At 40.5% G+C, this 22529-nt stretch overlaps 1 protein-coding gene across 1 annotated transcript in view; it reads right to left on the minus strand.

Annotated features, from left to right (window-relative positions):
- Positions 1-21646, minus strand: part of gng13b (guanine nucleotide binding protein (G protein), gamma 13b) — a 38468-nt gene extending 16822 nt beyond the window's left edge. Inside the window, exon 1 of the mRNA XM_061885601.1 lies at positions 21378-21646. The gene's annotated coding sequence lies outside the window, so the exon portion shown is untranslated. The remainder of the gene's footprint in view (positions 1-21377) is intronic.
- Positions 21647-22529: the final 883 nt, after the last annotated feature.

Below are 22529 nucleotides of genomic sequence, written 5' to 3' on the forward strand. Positions count from 1 at the left end.
CACAAGCAGGGACACTGAAAAGGTGTGTTATTGTTTGTGCTGTGGAGACATCTTTTGGACGAGTCCACTCACTGCCGGTGTTGCGGGGTGAACGCCTAAGCTAGTGTCGTTAGCATCAGCTAATATGCCAACACGTTCACAAGTAACTCTGTTAGCATTATTAACTTACAATGACATTCTTTTTGTATTGTTTCAGTTTTACAAATTCCTCAGTAGATTCACCAAAACGTCACAGTGGAGATATTGAGTCTGCTTAGCTGATTTATCTTCCAAAGCTAGTGGGTCCATGACCATGACTTCTGCTTTGTTTGATCAGCCGTTTTACAGACACCATTCGGAAACAAATGAGGTATGTAAACAAACATTTACAAAACCTTTCTCTGTAAATAACGCATATCTCAATATATATATCCGATGCGCTTTACAAGTCGAATATTTTAGGTTTATGTTTTAGGATTCAAGATTCAAGATTTGTTTGTTCATTTATTTTTATTTTATTCAAATTAGGTTTGGACCGACGGCTCAGCTACATTTGCATTTAGCAATAAAACACACACAGGAGACACTACAATTTAAATTGTGATACATTAATTTCATATTCTGCTCATTTCTGGGGCTTTTAAAATAATATTAGATTCTAGCGGGATACTATAGCACAGTGCTTCTTCACCATAGAGCCGTGGCCTATTGTTAGAGGGAAGCCAATAATTTACTAGCTGTGGTCCGTATTGGCCGCAGCGGACTGTATGGACAATATCAAACAAAGAACAATTCTGGAGCTGAAGTCATTAAGACGTTTCTTAAGCGCAAAAATTATGACTAAAGGGATGAAGCTCTGTTTTAACTTTCATATATGTAATATTATTGTCAATTTATTTAAGAAGCTATATATCAATATTAATTTAGTTCAAAATTATCTATTTTCGCACTGTGTAATTGTATGTACATTTATTTTTCATCAGTTTTTCTGAATCCTTTCTTTTGCAGTATATTTGATTAGCATTTATTTTTGTAATCAGTCCGACCTAAGCCTTGATAATAATATTTGTGATTAACACATGGTTTTATATAATTTGACAATTATGTTAAACTCTAGGTAGGTTGGATATAATTATTGAATATGATTGAAATCAAATTACTTATTTGGTGTTCATATTTGAGTGGGCCCCGGGCCCCTCAGTAGTGAAAAAGTTGTACCCTGAGGTCAAAAAGGTTAAGAACCTGTGCTACAGCATGTTTATTTTTGATAAAATATTATTGTGACTCTTTTGCAATTGGTCACGGTCAAAGCAGCATAGAGACATGCCACCACATAACCGTTTACTTTCTACTGGTTCTTAACAAAGAGTAAATAATTGCACATACGGGGGTATCTCAACCTACCACGACCAAGCCTGTAACTCAAAATAATAATATCTCAACGCAACCCCACCCAATGAAATCAATTTAAATGAATTTCATCCGTACTTGGCCCCCCAAAACACCACAATTTTAACATGTAAAGTCATGAGAAAAATAAACCTTTACATAATAAATACTGTCTGAAAATCATTACAATATCAAGTACCACAAACAACTGCAGTAGTTTAATATAATATTGTATTAAAATTAGGGCTGGGCGATATATCGATATACTCGCAGGTTTGTCTCTGTGCGATATTGAAAATGACCATAACGTGATATTCCAGTATACGTTCTCACGCAGTTGCTTTTAGGTGCAGGCATTACACTGCATGCGTTTCTCACTCTTTCCTGTCTCTCCTTCTCACAGAGACTTAAAACGAGCGCACTTTCTTACACACGTCACATACTGTCACATGTACGCCGTCACACGCTCCCACGGAGCAGAGGTAGCGACATGGTAACATTAGCTGTGATACTACCAGTTACCAATACGAGAGAGAGAAGGTGCGAATCTGGTAAATAAAAGGAGGAAGAATTCATTACCAAGAAAAACAGTAGGGGGTCCATTGTCTGGCGGTGGCTTGTATTCAAGTGGGAATATGTTCAACATTTATGCGGCAAAAGCGTTGCTACAAAAAATGGCAGCACTGCTAATGTAGCGTCATTTGAAAAGTCACCCATGCGTCCATGATTCTGTTGCTTGGATGACAACATATGTTGCACCAAAACCTGTGTGGACCATTCAGCATTCATGGTGCCTTCACAGATGTGTAAGTTACCCATGCCTTGGGCACTAATACACCCCCATACCATCACAGATGCTGGCTTTCAAACTTTGCGCCTATAACAATCCGGATGGTTATTTTCCTCTTTGTTACGGAGGACACCACGTCCACAGTTTCCAAATATAATTTTAAATGTGGACTCGTCAGACCACAGAACACTTTTACACTTTGCATCAGTCGGGCCTAGCGAAGCCAGCTGTGTGTCCTGGTATTGTTGATAAATGGGTTTTGCTTTGCATAGTAGAGTTTTAACTTGCACTTACAGATGTAGCGACCAACTGTAGTTACTGACAGTGGTTTTATGAAGTGTTCCTGAGCCCATGTGGTGATATTCTTTACACACTGATGCCTATTTTTGATGCAGTACCACCTGAGGGATCAAAGGTCAAAAGATCAAAGATCAACTGTTAGCATTTCAGTTTGACTCTAGCTTTTCAGCCTTCATGTGACATTTCTACTGAAATTGCATTTTCTAGTTCTTTGAAAAAAAAACACGCGGTCTACTGTTTTTGAAGGTGGAAGCTACCAAAAATAGCCCCCCCGCATCCTTTGATTAGTCAATGTGTGGGCACCCTTGCTGTATTACAATACTCACTAGGCTGCAGTCAGCCCGAGCTAGCCCCTAGCGTATTACACAAGTAATATCAAAGACCGAAACAGGGCCACAAACAAAATCTTATTTAGGGCCACAAAACACATCCACAAGGGCCTGGATCATTTTCCAAATTCCCATATTGTGGTCTGTACCATAGGATTCCACACACAAGCTCATACCTAAGCAGATGCTTTTGGATTCAAAGTCTGCAGGACAATTAATATTTCATGGCCACAATTGGAATGGTTACTGAAGGGACCAAAAAGCAACAGCAGTGATCGTATCCTGCATCCTGGTCTTCCTCACACTACCACCCACACTCAGCACCGACCACACTGGCATTTTCATAAGATCTAATATGTTTTGGTAAACAATGACTATTTTTAGGGAACAGGAATAGTGCTTGATATTAAAAAAGTCTATCTATAGACCGATGGAAGGTTATATTTTATATAGTCAATGTCAGCGATACATCATGTGTTGTGTCTTATATCGATTTTTGCAATATCCCTCATGTGAAATAAATATCATTAAAAAAAAGAGGTATCACATGATATAAGATCAATAATATGCTACAATATCACTAACATTGACTAATAATTGCACAAAATGATTTATTTCTAAAAAGAGGTCAGACGTGATGTCCAATTGCAAATTGCAAAACAACAGACAACCACCATTCTCAGGGGTTATGTTCCGAGGTTTATTAAGTAATTAAAACGCCCATAAAAACTATCCAGCGAGTGTAACATTCTCTGATTTCTGAGCTCCATGACCGTCATCATCTCTCTTCAACTGCAATGGTTCAATCGAAAAGTCAAATATTAAAGAAGCGCAATCACTGTTTAGGTCCTAAAAATAACTCACACACTTATTGATAGGGCTTGAAAACTGTATCATGATAAAAAAATTATATTGGTCAATATTGATAATTTTTTATGTTTTTTATTATCTCTTGAAAATATGGACCTGGAGAACAATATTTTAAATGTTAAAATTAAAATTGAAACCTTCTTCGCAGAAAATCTACAGCAAAAAAGCAAAAGGACGCAACCAAAAATGCTATTTGATACTGTTACGTGATTGGCTGTTTAGCAAGTCCCTCCCATTGCTCCCTGACTACTTATATATACATATATATATATGTATATATATATATATATATATATATATATATATATATATATATATATATATATATATATATATATATATATATATATATATATATATACACATATATATTAGGGCTGCAACCAACGATTAATTTGATAATCGATTAATCTGTCGATTATTACTTCAATTAATCGATTAATAATCGGATAAAAGAGACAAACTATATTTCTATCATTTCCAATACTTTATTTTAAAAAAACAGCATGCTGGCACCATGTCCTTTCGACTTGCCAAATAAAACAAGGCAAATGTTACAAAAATGTTGTTTTTTTTATAAAGTGCCCCATTGTCATGCACAATAGCAATAATTTTGCTTAGGGGAATTTGAAACCTGGCTTTTACCTATTCCAACCATTCTGCAATGTTGGATGCTGAATGTCTTTCCTCTAGTGGCATGGTCGTAAAGCAGATTAACTTCATGTTCCATTCGTCTCCAATGTAGTGGCATGTATTGCCAAGGTAGGCTACACTTGTCCACACATGAGTAGTGAAAGCTATTTTGCTCTGGGTGAATTTTATGTCAGTCTACACAGCATGGAATGTCCGCTCATACTTCCTCTCCATCAGATTGGTAAAATGGTTCCTCGAGGGAAGAGTGTAAACAGGGTTGAGGACGTGAATCATTTGTCTAAAACCTTCATCCTCCACCATTGATAGTCGCCTCATGTCAGTTATCAACATATTCAGGATAGCATCAGTCAGTGCAGCCGCTTGCTGTGGTGTGCACACCTTCCTTTGTACCAAGTCTCTAATGCTGGCTTGTTTCTTTCTGAAATGAGAGAAACCATGTCATGAACATAACACGACGAGTTGAGTTTATACCAAAATGGATACATGGATGATACAGGAGAGGATTGGGAGAATTTCATGTGGTCAGATGAAACCAAAATAGAACTTTTTGGTATAAACTCAACTCGTCGTGTTTGGAGGAAGAAGAATACTGAGTTGCATCCCAAAAACACCATACCTACTATGAAGCATGGGGGTGGAAACATCATGCTTTGGGGCTGTTTTTATGCTAAGGGGACAGGACGTGTTAAGGAAAGAATGAATGGGGCCATGTATCGTGAGATTTTGAGCCAAAACCTCCTTCCATCAGTGAGAGCTTTGAATGGTTGACCAAATACTTATTTTCCACCATAATTTATGAATAAATTATTTAAAATTCCTACAATGTGAATTCCTGGATTTTTTTTACATTCTGTCTCTCACAGTTGAAGTGTACCTATGATGAAAATTACAGACCACTGTCATCATTTTAAGTGGGAGAACTTGCACAATCGGTGGCTGACTAAATACTTTTTTGCCCCACTGTATATCTTATGACCCATAAGATAAAGTGGCATGCCACATAAAATGGTGGGGCGTGCCACATAAAATAAGTTGGCGTGCCCCATAAGATGACGTGACGTGCCATAGACAATTACGTGCATTTAAATGAAGTGGCATGCCCCATAAGGTTAAGTGTCATGCCACATAAAATAATGTGGCGTGCCCCGTAAGATGACATGGCGTGCCACATAAAATGGTAAAATTAAGTGGCATGCCGCATAAAATGATGTGCCACATAAAATTACGTAACGGGCCACATAAAATGATTCGACGTGCCACTTAAAACCACATGGCGTAGCACTAAAATGACGTGGGGTGGCACGTAAAATTACATGATTGGCAACTTAAAATGATGTGTTGGGCCACATAAAACATGTGGCGTGCCCCGTAAGATGACGCGTGGTGCCACAGAAAATGACGTGCACATAAAATGATGTATTGAGCCACGTTAAACGACATGCCATATCATAAAATCACGTGGCGTGCCACATAAAATGACTTCCATCCATTTTCTTCTGCTTATCCGAGGTCGGGTAGCGGGGGCAGCAGCCTAAGCAGGGAAGCCCATGCAGACTTCCCTCTCCTCAGCCACTTCGTCTAGCTCCTCCCAGAGGATCCCGTGGCGTTCTCAGGACAGCTGGGAGACATAGACTTCCCAACGTGTCCTGGGTCTTCCCCGAGTCTTCCTACCGGAAGACTGTCCTGAAGGAATCAATAAAGTACTATCTATCTATCTATATATCTATGTCTTTTTAAGTGGCAAGTTATCTTATGGGGTACGCCACGTAATTTTGCGTGGCACGCCACTTCATTTCATAGGGCATGCCACTTAATTTTCGTCTTACGTGACATGCCCCGTCGTTTTGTGTGGCACGCCACATCATTCTAAGTGGCCCGACATGTAATTTATTGGTACTCCATGTCTTTTAATGTGGCACGTTATCTTATGGAGCACACCACGTCATTTTATGCGGCAAGCCATTAGTCCATGGTTCTCGCCCGGAAAAGGGTGGAATGCCATCTGTAAATTGGGGAAGTGATCTTGCCCCATGTGGAACACTTCAAGTACATTGGAGTCTTGTTCATGAGTGAGAGAGGGAGCCCCGCCACCCGGCGAAGGAAACTCATTTGGGCCGCTTGTACCCGTGATCTTGTCCTTTCGGTCATAACCCAAAGCTCATGACCATACAGTAGGTGAGGATGGAAACGTAGATCGGCGGGTAAATTGAGAGCTTTGCCTTCCGGCACAGCTCCTTCTTCACCGATCCGCCTGTCTATCTCAAGATCCACTCTTCCCTCACTCATGAACAAGACTCCAATGTACTTGAAATGTTCCACATGGGGCAAGATCACTTCCCCAATTTACAGATGGCATTCCACCCTTTTCCGGGCGAGAACCATGGACTAAAGATAACGTGCCACATTAAAAGACATGGAGTACCAATAAATTACATGTCGGGCCACTTAGAATGATGTGGCGTGCCACACAAAACGACGGGGCATGTCTCGTAAGACGAAAATGAAGTGGCATGCCCTATGAAATGAAGTGGCGTGCCACGCAAAATTACGTGGCGTACCCCATAAGATAACTTGCCACTTTAAAAGACATAGATATATAGATAGATAGATAGTACTTTATTGATTCCTTCAGGACAGTTCCTTCAGGAAAATTACAATTCCAGCAGCAGTGTACAGAGTTCAGATCAATTTGAAAAAGTAAAAAGTAAATAATTGGGGTTTAAATGGAAACAAAATAGAGAAATATTACAATAAGAATAAAAATAAAAAGGAACAATGGGAAACATGGAGTACCAATAAATAACGTGGGAGTGCCACATAAAATGAAGTGACGTGCCCTAAAAAATTAAGTGGCATTCACCATAAAAAGAAGTGGCGTGCCACACAAAATGACATGTCGGGCCAATTAAAATGACGTGGCGTGCCACACAAAATGACGTGGCAAGCCACGTAAGAGGACGTGTTGGGCCACGTAAAATTATGTGTCGGGCTACTTAAAATTATGTGGCGTGCCACACAAAAAAATTATGTGGCATGCCACATAAGATAACATGTCGGGCCACATAAAATTAAGTGACCATCCATCCATCCATCCATCTTCTTCTGCTTATCTGAGGTCGGGTCGCGGGGGCAGCAGCCTAAGCAGGGAAGCCCAGACTTCCCTCTCCCCAGCTCTTCTCGGGGGATCCCGAGGCGTTCCCAGGCCAGCCGGGAGACACGGTCTTCCCAACGTGTCCTGGGTCTTCCCCATGGCCTCCTACCGGTTGGACATGCGCTAAACACCTCCCTCGGGAGGCGTTCGGGTGGCATCCTGACCAGATGCCCGAGCCACTTCATCTGGCTCCTCTCGATGTGGAGGAGCAGCGGCTTTACTTTGAGCTCCTCCCGGATGGCAGAGCTTCTCACCCTATCTCTAAGGGAGAGCCCCGCCGTGTGGCGGGGGAAACTCTTTTCGTCGGCTTGTACCCTTGATCTTATCCTTTCGGTCATGACCCGAAGCTCATGACCATAGGTGAGGATGGGAACGTAGATCGACCGGTAAATTGAGAGCTTTGCCTTTCGGCTCAGCTCCTTCTTCACCACAACGGATCGGTACAGCGTCCGCATTACTGAAGACACTGCAACGATCCGCCTGTCGATCTCACGATCCACTCTTCCCCCACTCGTGAACAAGACTCCTAGGTACTTGAACTCCTCCACTTTGGGCAGGGTCTCCAGTCCGATACCCCATACTCTCTGAGCACTCCCCACAGGACTTCCCGAGGGACATGGTCGAATGCCTTCTCCAAGTCCACAAAGCACATGCAGACTGGTTGGGCAAACTCCCACGCACGATCAAGAACCCTGCTGAGAGTATAGAGATGGTCCACAGTTCCACGACCAGGACGAAAACCACACTGTTCCTCCTGAATCCGAGGTTCAACTATCTGGCAGAGCCTCCTCTCCAGTACACCTCAATAAACCTTACCGGGAAGGCTGAGGAGTGTGATCCCACGATAGTTGGAACACACCCTACGGTCCCCCCTCTTAAAGAGAGGGACCACCATCCCGGTCTGCCAATCCAGAGGTATCGCCCCCGATGTCCACGCGATGCTGCAGAGTCTTGTCAACCAGGACAACCCCACAGCATCCAGAGCCTTAAGGAAATCCGGGCGGATCTCATCCACCCCCGGGGCCTTGCAGCCTAGGAGCTTTTTAACTACCTCAGCAACCTCAGCCCCAGAAATAGGAGAGCCCACCACAGATTCCCCAGGCACCGCTTCCTCATAGGAAAACGTGTTGGTGGGATTGAGGAGGTCTTCGAAGTATTACCTCCACCGATCCACAACATCCGTAGTTGAAGTCAGCAGAACACCATCCGCACCATACACTGTGTTGACAGTGCACTGCTTCCCCTTCCTGAGGCGGCGTATGGTGTTCTAGAATCGCTTCGAAGCTGTCCGGAAGTCGTTTTCCATGGCTTCCCCGAACTCCTCCCATTTCCGAGTTTTTGCCTCAGCGACCGCTAAAGCTGCACACCGCCTGGCCCGTCGGTACCCGTCCACTGCCTCCGGAGTCCTATGAGCCAAATGAACCCGATAGGACTCCTTCTTCAGCTTGACGGCATCCCTCACTGCTGGTGTCCACCAACGCGTTCTGGGATGACCGCCACGACAGGCACCAACAACCTTGCGGCCACAGCTCCAATCAGCCGCCTCGACAATAGAGGTGCGGAACATGGTCCACTCGAACTCAATGTCCCGCACCTCCCTCGTGACATGTTCAAAGTTCTTTCGGAGGTGGGAATTCAAACTCTCTCTGACAGGAGACTCTGCTAGACGTTCCCAGTAGACCCTCACAATGCGCTTGGGCCTGCCAGGTCCGTCCGGCATCCTCCCCCACCATCGCAGCCAACTAACCACCAGGTGGTGATCAGTAGAAATTTCCGCCCCTCTCTTCACCCAAGTATCCAAAACGTGAGGCCGCAAATCCGATGACACAACTACAAAGTCGATCATGGAACTGCGGCCTAGGGTGTCCTGGTGCCAAGTGCACATATGGACACCCTTATGTTTAAACATGGTGTTTGTTATGGACAATCCGTGACAAGCACAAAAGTCCAGTAACAAAACACCACTCGGGTTTAGATCCGGGCGACCACTCTTCCCAATCAAACCTCTCCAGGTTTCACTGTCATTGCCAACATGAGCGTTGAAGTCCCCCAGTAGGACAAGGGAATCACCCGGGGGAGCACTTTCCAGTACTCCCTCGAGTGTACCCAAAAAGGGTGGGTACTCTGAACTGCTGTTTGGTGCGTAAGCACAAACAACAGTCAGGACCCGTCCCCCCACCCGAAGGCGGAGGGAGGCAAACCTTTCGTCCACTGGGTTGAACTCCAATGTGCAGGCTTTGAGCTGCGGGGCAACGAGAATTATTAAGTGAATTAAGTGACGTGCCACGTAAAATGAAGTAGCATGCCACGCAAAATGACATGTCGGGCCTCACAAAATAACGTGGTGTGCGACACAAAATGGCGTGTCAGGCCACATAAAATTAAGTGATGTGCGACACAAAATGGCGTGTTGGGCCACATAAAATTAAGTGATGTGCCAGGTAAAATGAAGTGGCGTGCTATGCAAAATGACGTGTCGGGCCACACAAAATGATGTGTCATGCCACGTAAAATTAAGTGACGTGCCACGTAAAATTACGTGACCTGCTACGTAAGATGATGTGCCGGGCCACATAAAATGAAGTGACGTGCGATGCAAAATGACATGTCGGGCCACACAAAATGACATGACATGCCACGTAAGATGATGTGTTGGACCACCCAAAATGACATGGCATGCCACGTAAGACGACGTGTCGGGCCACGGCATGCACCATAGAATGAAGTGGTGTGCCACCCAAAATGACATGTCGGGCCACTTAAAATGAAGTGACGTGCCAAACAAAATAACGGGGGATGCCACGTAAGATGACGTGTCGGGCCACATAAAATTAAGTGACGTACCACGTAAAATGAAGTGGCGTGCCACGCAAAATAATGTGTTCGGCCACACAAAATGACGTGGCATGCCCCATAAGATGACTTGCCACATAAAATGACTTGTTTGAATTTTAAACAGTGTTTTTTTTTTTTGGAAGAGAATTGGACTTTTTCTGTTTTATTGACACCTTTGCTTCAAACGCACAGGTGACTCAATGGGAGAGCCAAGAATAGCCTGCTATAGTTACAGTGTGTGCTTTTTGTGCGTTTGAGGCACAAGATTACCCAACAGGCATAGTGAGGGGGCGACAACCAGTCCCTGCCTGATATCCAGTTTCAGCCTCCAGAGTCCCCCAGAAAGAGGAAGATGTTTTCCTCTTCCTGTAACGCTCCGTCACTTTCATCCCCGCTTTGCATCCCTTCATCCCTGACACTTTGCCTTCTGCCTGTCTGCCACATCCATCTGCAGGTATCACTCTCTCCACCTGTCTACCTGCTGCCAATGTATTCTACGCCAGTCTTCTCGTTAACTGCCTCGTGTCATTTTCAAGTGGTCTCTCGTTCAGTTTCTCAAGTGAACACTTGTATTTTTCTCGGAAGAATGCAGATTTTGGATGAATAAGGAACATGCTGGGGCGACACAATGGACTATATGTCCGCCTCACTACCAAGGGATGCAGGTTTGAATCTCTGCTGGGCCATCCCTATGCAAAGTAAGCATCTTTGCATACAAAAATCTGTATTTCAGCTTCAGGCTGATTAACATCTGAGAAGACGAGTAAACCAGTATGTAAAGCAGTATGTAAACCAGTATGTTCCAGTATTACGAACGCCAAGGGGTTTGTTATACTGGCTGTATATTATATAATTTATCATTCTATTATTTTGTCAAAATTACAAAGGACAAGCTGTAAAACTGATTATTAATCTTCTTGATAATGTACTGTTAATATCTGCTTATTTTCTGTTTCAACATGTTCTACCTACACTTCTGTTAAAATGTAATAATCATTTATTCTTCTCTTGTTTGATACTTTACATTAGTTTTGGACGATACCAAAAATTTAGGTATCAATATAATACCAAGTAGTTACAGGATCATACATTGGTCATATTCAAAGTCCTCATGTGTCCAGTGACGTATTTCCTGAGTTTATAAACATAATATAAATATTAACAAACACAATAAAAAAAGCTTTTGTTAGCGGTGATGACTGTGAGCTATTGTATCCTCCCACGGTGTGTAGTGAAGCATGTTTAGCAATTCCTCGTCCTGCAGGGATGATACTTGTAAGAAACGTACTTTATTTGTCGCCATTGAGGCCAGGATTAGTGATTTTGAAGTAGCTAAAACACTACAGACTGCGGATGGACTTTGGCCGCTAGCTCACTAGCCATGTAATAAAGTACCTCTTCCTAAGGGCATTTCAGTGTTATACCTTCACCTTTATCTTTAGTTTTTAAGCCAAAATGTGTCCATTCTCCTTTTTCTGTTTACACACTATGTCTGTTTGTAAGTACTCAGCGATTGAGCGCTGCCGAATATGCTCTTCTGCTCGTAAAACCAGCAACGTCACGTCGTGACGACAATTTTTTTGTTCTGTCCAGCTTCTCAGGCAAATCATATAGTTGATGTAGATTGCCCGTATCGGCTGTTCAGATTTGGCACCGGTACTTATTAGAGGTGGTAGAGTACCGAATATCATTCATTAGCATTGTGGTACTATACTAAAACCGGTATTTCGTACAACCCCACTTGAGTTATATTGCAGTCTATACCTATCTCCAATGTGTGACTGCCATGTACTGGTCACACTTATCATTTCACCATGTACCCAAATAAAATAGCTTTTGGGTTGGTAAGCAGAACCAAAATTATTCCGTACATTAGGTGCATTGGGTTATAAGGCGCACTGTCGAGATTTGAGGAAATGAAAAAATTTTAAGTGCGCCTTATAGTCCAAAAAATACGGTAGTCTCCTTAGTGCCAACGAGTACACAGGCCTCATCATTTTGATCATGTTATTTGAACACAAGATGATGATAATTCGCTGTTTTAGTAACTTTGTGATGGGATATTGCAAGTCAGCAAGTAAAGGCCCTGTTGTGTGGGTTCAACAAGAATGTAGTGTGGTTGTTTGTAGGTCACACAGTCATTTAGGTTTAAAAGCATCCAGAGATTAACCCCCAAGCCCCTTTCTATTCTGCTGTCTTTCCAACCACAACATGCTATTATAATGTACATGTACACACGCGCGAGTGAGTGTGTGTGCGTGTGTGCACAGCTGTGGAGCAGGTGGCAGGGCGAGCTGAGCTTCCACCATTGTGTTTAATGTGTGAAATTGCAGTATTTGACCTTAATTATGACAGGAAAAAGTACAGGCGGCTTTGGGGGGAAAAGCCAGAGAATCAAAGGCGTTGAAATGAAGCGAATAAAGTGACCGAAGGGAGTGAAACCGAGTGAAAAGACTCATCTTGCCTCTATAGCTACTGCATTGTAAATTGAGACTAAAAATAGAAAGGACCAGGCAGAGCTCCTCTAACCAGTTGAGAGTGAAGAATGGAAGAACCAAGAGGCTCCTTTCTGTTAAAGTCACTAAATATGAAAGACATACTGATATGCTGATGTGACCATTACTAGTGCACAGTGCACACGTAATCGCTCGATCGGGGATGATCAATGGGCTTGATGGAACGATATCAAACAAGTGAACTTTTGAGCAAGTATTGGGACCGCATGTTTTTACACCAACAGGACGTATGGAGTTGGTTGAAAAAAATCTGTCTTGGTAAATATGAGGTTGTTACTACTCATCAATCAATCAATCAACCTTTATTTATAAAGCGCTTTTCAAACATAAAAGAAAGGCAAAGCAAAGTGCTTTGCAAAGTTAAAAACAATACCCCGGTAGCCCATATCTCCATTATCACATACGTACGCACGGACACAGATACCAAACACAAACAAACACACTACATACACACATATGCAAAAATATGGACAAATGATTGCATGGCTGTGTACAGAGGAGACATGTGAGTAAACACTATCACAGGAGCCATCTGCCCCAGGAGGTCATCAGACCATGGCCACCAGGACGCTGACACAAAAGCGCCCCCACAAGAACGGCTGATAACCCCTAAGGCAGATGGCTCATCTGAGGAACGTTGGAAAATAAAAAATATTAACACTTGAAAAATAGTAAGAACCATGAGTAGAAATAAAGAATAAAATACAAGTAAGACATATGAAGATTAATAAACAAATATAAAATTAAAATAAAAATACAAATATATACAGTCGTGGTTAAAAGAACATAATGTCATGGTGTCTTTAGTTTCCAATAATTTCTACAACTTTTATTTGTTTGTGATAGAGAGATTGGAGCACATACTTGTTGGTCACAAAAAACATTCATGAAGTTTGGCATTTTTATGAATTTATTATGGGTATTCTAGCCAAATAGCTAAATGTTTGCTTTATCTAACCACATAACTTTCCTCCAGAAGGTCTTATCTTTTTCCATATGATGTCAGATGAAACAAAATTTAGCTGTTTGGCCACAAAACCCAGCGATATGTTTGGAGGAGAAAAGGCGAGGTCTTTAATCCCAGGTCCAGGCAGTATTATACTCTGGACCTGATTTTCTGCCAATGAAACTGTTGCTTTACAAAGAGTAAATGGGACGATGAAAAAGGAGGATTACCTCCAAATTCTTCAGGACAACCTAAGATCATCAGCCCAGAGGTTAGGTCTTGGGCGCAGTTGGGTGTTCCAACAGGACAATGACCTCAAACATACAGTACGTCAAAAGGGGTAAAGGAATGGCTACTGTAAATCAGGCTAGAATTAAGGTTTTAGAATAGCCTTTTAAAAGTCCTGACTTAAACGTGTGGACAATGCTGAAGAAACAAGTCCATGTCAGAAAACCAACAAATTTAGCTGGACTGCACTAATTTTGTCAAGAGGAGTGGTCAAAATTTCAACCAGAAGCTTGTGGATGGCTACCAAAAGCGCCTTAGTGCAGTGAAACTTGCCAAGGGACATGTAAGCAAATATTAACATTGCTGTATGTATACTTTTGACCCAACAGATTTGGTCACATTTTTTGTAGACCCATAATAAATTCATAAAAGAACCAAACTTCATAAATGTTTTTGTGACCAACAAGTATGTGCTCCAATCACTCTATCACAAAAAAATAAGAGTTGTAGAAATAATTGGATACTCAAGACAGCCTTGACATTATGTCCTTCACAAGTGTATGTAAACTTTTGACCACGACTGTATATAAAATCAATACACAGTAAATGAATAATGAATAAATAGAACTAAAAAAAACTTGCATAATTAATAAGATAAAAAGTAAAATACAAATGACTTCAATTAAATAATTAATATCAGGTAAAAGCCACATCTAAAAAGTGGGTCTTAAGCCTGCTCTTAAAAACATAAACATTCTCTGCAGCATCATAACAGTTTTGTAAAGCAATCCTTCTTTTTATTATACTGGCACTCTGGTATATTTATTTTATTATTTCAGTATATTTGTTTTTATTATGGATTATAGTGACTCATGAGGCCTGTAGCAACCGTGTTTCATTAATTATTAAACATTACCCAAAAAAGTTCTTCAAGGTGTGTTTACTTTTGTCCATGTGCTTTAAATTAGGGAGCGAGGAGACTGAGACAAATATCGATAGTATCAATAGCAAGGAAAGTATCAGTATCGGATCAATACTAAGGTTGCGCGATATTGACAATACAAATGACATAGCTTTTACTAGTATCGTGATGATGCATGTTAATTACATATTCGAGCTGTGTCCTGCAAATGTGACAGACTAATGTGCCATGTAGCGTCCTTGCTAGCGGCTGACGTCCCTCCACAGTGCAAAGCCACTTCTAAGTCAGCAACCATTGACTCCGTGGCGGAAAATAGGGCTGGATGAGTATAACAGGAATAATAATCACGATTGATATTAAAACCACAATTATTCATTAATTTGAAAACATGAGTTTTTATTGTAACACCAGAACTCAACTTTAATTAAATATAATTTAAAAGAACAACCGGACATGAATTAGTAACGGATAAACAACAAGTAAAATGATGATAATACCCAAAAATATTAATGATAATAAAAAAATTACAACAATACAATTAAATAACAATAGCAATATGAGACAGGCTCCAGCACCCTCGGCAACCCCGAAAGGGGATAAGCGGTAGGAAATGGATGGATGGAATATGAAAAAATATATAACATTTAGTTTTTTCATTTAAATTTTTTTAACACCATTTTTTTTTTTACCTTTTGCACTTATTTTATTGCGTGTGTTTTTGCAAAACAAATACAATTTCATACAATAACCAAGATGTATCCAAATCGAGATAAAATCAGATTACGGTATTTTTTTGGACTACAAGGCGCACTTAAAATCATTTTTATTTTCTCAAAACTCTACAGTGCGCCTTATAACACGGTGCGCCTAATGTACGGAATAATTTTGGTTGTGCTTACCGACTTCAAAGCTAATTTATTTGGTACATGGTGAAATGATAAGTGTGACCAGCAGATGGCAGTCACACATAATAGATACGTGTAGACTGCAATATGACTCAAGTAAACAAGGCAAACATTTTATATGTTCCATTGAAAATATGGAACATTACACAAAACGCCCAAAAATCAAACTAAATGTTTTAGTACGACTTTGGTAAGCTATGAAGCCGCAACGATTGATGGATTGTACTGTGCTCCAACATAGGAGTATTATTACGGCGTGTGGATAAGGTAAGACATATTATCTGGCGTTTTGTTTCGCAATATTAGGCAAAAGAGACTTTTCTTACCTTCTGGTACCTGCTGATATGTATTTGGGATATGCATAAGGCCTGAAAATGTGTGCGCATCCGCCTTTGTAGTCCGTGTTGACAACGTAGTTGATAAGCGTCTTCTTTTTCTCTATCTTCTTGTTATGGGACATTCATCCTCCACTGTTGCCATTTCTTATATAAAGTAGTGTAAAGTTCTTACTTACATCTGTGAGTAAACCCGTCATGAAATCACTAAAACATACCGGTGTAGTGAGTTTTTATTATTCTCCCAAGTAACGTTAGTTATTAGAGAGTACCGGTCGGACGTTTTTTCACGGGACACATTTCCGCGTTGTTACTGCACTAGTGAGCCACGGATGAGGAGATATTGCTCCGTTATTGATTGAAGTAAAGTCTGAATGTCATTAAAACAGTTAGCTCCATCTTTTCACACTTCTTCCACTCCCGTCCTTGCACGCTACACCGCTACAACAAAGATGCTGTCAAAAGTGAGCCATGTAAATAATACCGCCAACAAAAAGGCGCATCTTGAAGCGACTGTCAGAAAGCGTCTTTAAGATGATCTGTGAAACATCATCTATGCAACATTTTGGTCAACTCTTACACTTTTATTAGTTTTATTAGTGTAAAAGTTATCTACAAACTATTAACTCTACAAATACACACATTTGTCCTTTTCATTTATTATTTTTTGTGATAAAAATGGTAAATACTAAAACCAGGAGGTGAACAAAAGTGAGAGTAATTGCTATGACACGGACAAAGGCTATAGAATTAAAAAAAAACGTCTAATTCTTCCTGCTCCTTTTTCGAACATGCTGAATGTGTGTACGTGTGAACGTGTCATGTGGCCATTAACTATTACCATTAATATATCAGTCTTGTCTTTCATTTGTGGATGTGGCGATCGATCGGTCACCGGTTTTCATGAAAAAGCTAATAATAGTCACCTCAATTACGGAAAAGAACCTGAATTTCTTAGTATCTTAAACTAACATTATCACTGGAGGAAGAGGCTAAATGTGTTACAAACCAAGAGCAAGCCAGGTGAAGGCATGCTAGTAGCTAAGCTAACGGAAAAACTATAAAAAAAATAGTTACTTTGAGTGTTAATGGAAGCAGAAAGTAAGCCGCTATTAACAGGAAATTAACAATATAAGAGTCAAGAGAGAGGGGCTTCACGGTGGCAGAGGGGTTAGTGCGTCTGCCTCACAATACGAAGTTCCTGCAGTCCTGGGTTCAAATCCAGGCTCGGGATCTTTCTGTGTGGAGTTTGCATGTTCTCCCCGTGAATGCGTGGGTTCCCTCCGGGTACTCCGGCTTCCTCCCACTTCCAAAGACATGCACCTGGGGATAGGTTGATTGGCAACACTAAATTGGCCCTAGTGTGTGAATGTGAGTGTGAATGTTGTCTGTCTATCTGTGTTGGCCCTGCGATGAGGTGGCGACTTGTCCAGGGTGTACCCTGCCTTCCGCCCGATTGTAGCTGAGATAGGCGCCAGCGCCCCCCGCGACCCCGAAAGGGAATAAGCGGTAGAAAATGGATGGATGGATGGATGGAGTCAAGAGAGAGAATAATAAACTGTATATACACTATATATAATAAAGAAAAATAGCTATATGATAACATAACACAATACGCAAGAGGAGAGTGGATCGATCCATAAATTGGCGGTGTCAATATTAAGGGTGGTATGAGTGTATGATCTATACCAGGGGTCACCAACCTTTTTGAAACCAAGAGCTACTTTTTGGGTACTGATCAATGCGAAGGGCTACCAGTTTGATACACACTTAAATAAATTGCCAGGAATAGCCAATTTGCTCAATATACCTTTAATAAATAAATCTATATATATAAAAAATGGATATTTCTGTCTGTCATTCCGTCATACATTTTTTTTCTTTTTACGGAAGGTTTTTTTGTAGAGAATAAATGATGAAAAAAACACTTAATTGAACGGTTCAAAAGAGGAGAAAACAGGAAAAAAACTGAAAATTGAATTTTGAAACATAGTTTATCTTCAATTTCGACTCTTTAAAATTCAAAATTCAACCGATAAAAGGAAGAGAAAAACTAGCTAATTCGAATCTTTTTGAAAAAATAAAAAAATAAAATTCATGGAACATCATTAGTAATTTTTCCTGATTAAGATTAATTTTTGAATTTTGATGACATGTTTTATCCATCCATCCATTTTCTACCGCTTATTCCCTTTTGGGGTCGCGGGGGGCGCTGGCGCCTATCTCAGCTACAATCGGGCGGAAGGCGGCGTACACCCTGGACAAGTTGCCACCTGTTTTAAATAGGTTAAAATCCAATCTGCACTTTGTTAGAATATATAACAAATTGGACCAAGCTATATTTCTAACAAAAACAAATCATTATTTCTTCTAGATTTTCCAGAACAACAATTTTAAAATAAATCCAAAAGACTTTGAAATAAGATTTAAATTTGATTCCACAGATTTTCTAGATTTGCCAGAATATATCTTTTTAAATTTAATCATAATAAGTTTGAAGAAATATTTCACAAATATTCTTCGTCAAAAAAACAGAAGCTATAACGAAGAATTAAATTAAAATGTATGTATTATTCTTTACAATAAAATAAATACATTTTCTTGAAAATTGATTTAAATTGTCAGGAAAGAAGAGGAAGGAATTTAAAAGGTAAAAAGGTATATGTGTTTAAAAATCCTAAAATCATTTTTAAGGTTGTGTTTTTCTCCAAAACTGTCTTTCTAAAAGTTCTAAGAAGCAAAGTAAAAAAATAAATGAATTTATTTAAACAAGTGAAGACCAAGTCTTTAAAATATTTTCTTGGATTTTCAAATTCTATTTGAGTTTTGTCTCTCTTAGAATTAAAAATGTTGAGCAAAGCGAGACCAGCTTGCTAGTAAATTAAAAAAATAAAATAAAAAATAGAGGCAGCTCACTGGTAAGTGCTGCTATTTGAGCTATTTTTAGAACAGGCCACCGGGCGACTCATCTGGTCCTTACGGGCTACCTGGTGCCCGCGGGCACCGCGTTGGGGACCCCTGATCTATACTAATACATTAGGGCAGTGGTTCTCAAATGGGGGTACGCGTACCCCTGGGGGTACTTGAAGGTATGCCAAGGGGTACGTGAGATTTTTAAAACATATTAGCAAACATTCAAAAATCCTTTATAAATATATTTATTGAATAATACCTCAACAAAATATGAATGTAAGTTTATAAACTGTGAAAATAAATGCAACAATGCAATATTCAGTGTTGACAGCTAAATTTTTTTGTGGACATGTTCCATAAATATTGATGTTAAAGATTTCTTTTTTTGTGAAAAAATGTTTAGAATTAAGTTGATGAATCCAGATGGATCTCTATTACAATCCCCAAAGAGGCCACTTTAAGTTGATGATTACTTTTATGTGTAGAAACCTTTATTATTAATTGAATCACTCGTTTATTTTTCAACAAGGTTTTAGTTTTTTTTATATCTTTTTTTACAAATAGTTCAAGAAATACCACTACAAATGAGCAATATGTTGCACTGTTATACAATTTAATAAATCAGAAACTGATGACTTAGTGCTGTATTTTACTTCTTTATTTCTTTTTTTCAACCAAAAATGCCTTGCTTGTGATTAGGGGGTACTTGAATTAAAAAAAATGTTCACAGGGGGTACATCACTGAAAAAAGGTTGAGAACCACTGCATTAGGGCGATAATTGTTTTTCTCAAAATAATTGTATGTGGTTTTTACTCATGTTAACAAACTCTGGCAATAATTATCTGGACACAAATGGACCTTGAGGGCAAAAAGTGAATGATTTAAAAGGTTAGTAGAGAGTCGTTTTTATTTTTGTTACTGCATGCTATTGACTTTGTTTTGCTCAAACAATTGGATGTAACAAAAGAGAATAAGAAAGTAGTAGTAGATATACATTCACCATAATTACAATGAAAAATGTACAGTTAAAACATGTGATTGTATCGGTGTTGGTATCAGCCGATCTCACTTGTGCCTGATCAGAATCAGCAGCATATAACCCTGATCGGGACATGACTAGTTTTATTGTAATTATAATGATCATTGACAAATTGAGGGCAAAATTATCGATTTGAATTTGAATGACATTTTTGAATAAAAGTGTCTTTTTTGATTGATTGATTGATTGATTGATACTTTTATTAGTAGATTGCACAGTTCAGTACATATTCCGTACAATTGACCACTAAATGGTAACACCCGAATAAGTTTTTCAACTTGTTTAAGTCGGGGTCAACGTTAATCAATTCATGGTAATATTGGTAATACCATACCATTCCAAAGACATGCACCTGGGGTAAGTTGATTGGCACCACTAAATTGTGTGAATGTGAGTGTGAATGTTGTCTGTCTATCTGTGTTGGCCCTGCCATGAGGTGGCGACTTGTCCAGGGTGTACCCCGCCTTCCGCCCGATTGTAGCTGAGATAGGCACCAGCGCCCCCCGCGACCCCAAAGGGAATAAGCGGTAGAAAATGGATGGATGAATGGATTGGTAATACTGGCACCAAAAGCCGATCGATGTGCCGTGAAATAAGTTTTGTTTATTGGGCCCACAAAATAAGCCACCAGGGGGCCAAATAAAGTTGTGAGTTCCAGCACTTTGACAAGGTGAGAAACACTTGACATAACTCCCATCCTCTCTCTTTCCGCTTTAGTAACAGTAAATATGATGTTTTTTATGTTTATTTATCTGTATTGTATATGTAAAAGTGACATTAATTGCGTTTTCATCCCGACCCGCGCGTCATTTCACGTTGCGTAAAGTTGTGTTTATGTGTTTTGGGCGTCTGGAACGGATGAATTGGATTCAAAAACCTTCATACGTGAAAAATTGCTGCGGTTTTTGGCATCGATAAGCAAAATGTGCCGCATCGCCCACCACTACTTTAGATAGTACAAGCATCATCTGATCCTGAGGAGGGGTTGTGTAAGGACAAAGGAAGTGCAGAGATTCATGTAATATTTGTAGGATGTGCACACACACAAACACACACACTGATACACAGTAAAAAAAAAAAAGTCTATTTGTCCTTGAATCACCCCTGCTTGACTATAAAGCACTAAAAAAACATCATGAAGGTGATGCTGAGGGTGAGCAAACAGGATATATTGGTACATAAAACACCTGCAGAGTTAACAAATGTACAACAATTGAGTACAACATAATGTGGTGCTATAAGCAAGTAAGGACAAGGACATGGACGAATTGTTACCTCACTGTTGTCTTCCAGGCTGTTGCTCTTCTGAATAAGGACCGGTGTACCGGGGACAACAATGTTGTATTTCCGGCTTTAATGGCAGATAATTGTGTCCGCTCGTAAACGATAACCGGAAGGATTGAAGGTAAACCCGTAGTCGCCTAAGGAAAGCGGGCGGCGAGGAGTTGCCTGAGGAACCGGGAAAGTGTGTAAGTCCTCCGCGAAGCTGCCGAAGAATGAGGGAGGAAGGCGGGGAGAGGAACTGTGGTGGAAGCTCCACTCCGCCGGCTGCTTTATGGCTCTGCGTGCGTGTGCGCGTGCGCGTGCGCACCAAGGGGAGAGAAAAGCGTGAGTATGCGTGCGTGTGTGTGTGTGCGCGCGCGTGAGTCTAGATTGCCTCCTTAAAGGCCCACTGAAACCCACTACTACCCACCACGCAGTCTGATAGTTTATAAATCAATAGTGAAATATTAACATTGCAACACATGCCAATACGGCCTTTTTAGTTTACTAAATTGCAATTTTAAATTTCTCGGGAGTTTCGTCTTTAAACGTTGTGTAATGATGACGTGTACGCAAGACGTCACAGGTTTTTAGGAAGTATGAGCGCTGCACACACACACAGCTAAACGTCGTCTGCTTTAACGGCATAATTATACGGTATTTTGGACATCTGTGTTGCTGAATCTTTTGCAATTTGTTTAATTAATATTGGAGAGGTCACAGTAGAAAGATGAAGTTGGGAAGCTTTAGCCTTTAGCCACACAAACACACGGTGATTCCTTTTTTAAAATTCCTGGAGGTGAAACTTTCCTATGGATCAGAGCATGGTCAAGCCAGCATGGATCCCTACCAAATGTCAACCAGCAGGTTTCGGTGAGAAATTTGTAGTTAAAAAGTCAGTTCTTACCGGAGAAAAGCTGAGTTTGTGCCGTCCATAGCTGCCGTCGACTCCCCTAGGACACTGCGCGTCAAGACACCCGAGGAGACACCCTTTCGACTATCAAGTACTATATAACTCACTAAAACACTAGCAACGCAATAAAAAGATAAGGGATTTCCCAGAATTAACCTAGTGAGTGTGTCTAAAAACATCGGAATCCGTCCCGATGCAATCGTGTTTTTTATTTTTATTTTTATAGTCCGTTGCTATCAATATCCTCAAAC

This window comes from Nerophis ophidion, linkage group LG23, assembly GCF_033978795.1.
Source record: "Nerophis ophidion isolate RoL-2023_Sa linkage group LG23, RoL_Noph_v1.0, whole genome shotgun sequence".
Classification (NCBI taxonomy): domain Eukaryota; kingdom Metazoa; phylum Chordata; class Actinopteri; order Syngnathiformes; family Syngnathidae; genus Nerophis; species Nerophis ophidion.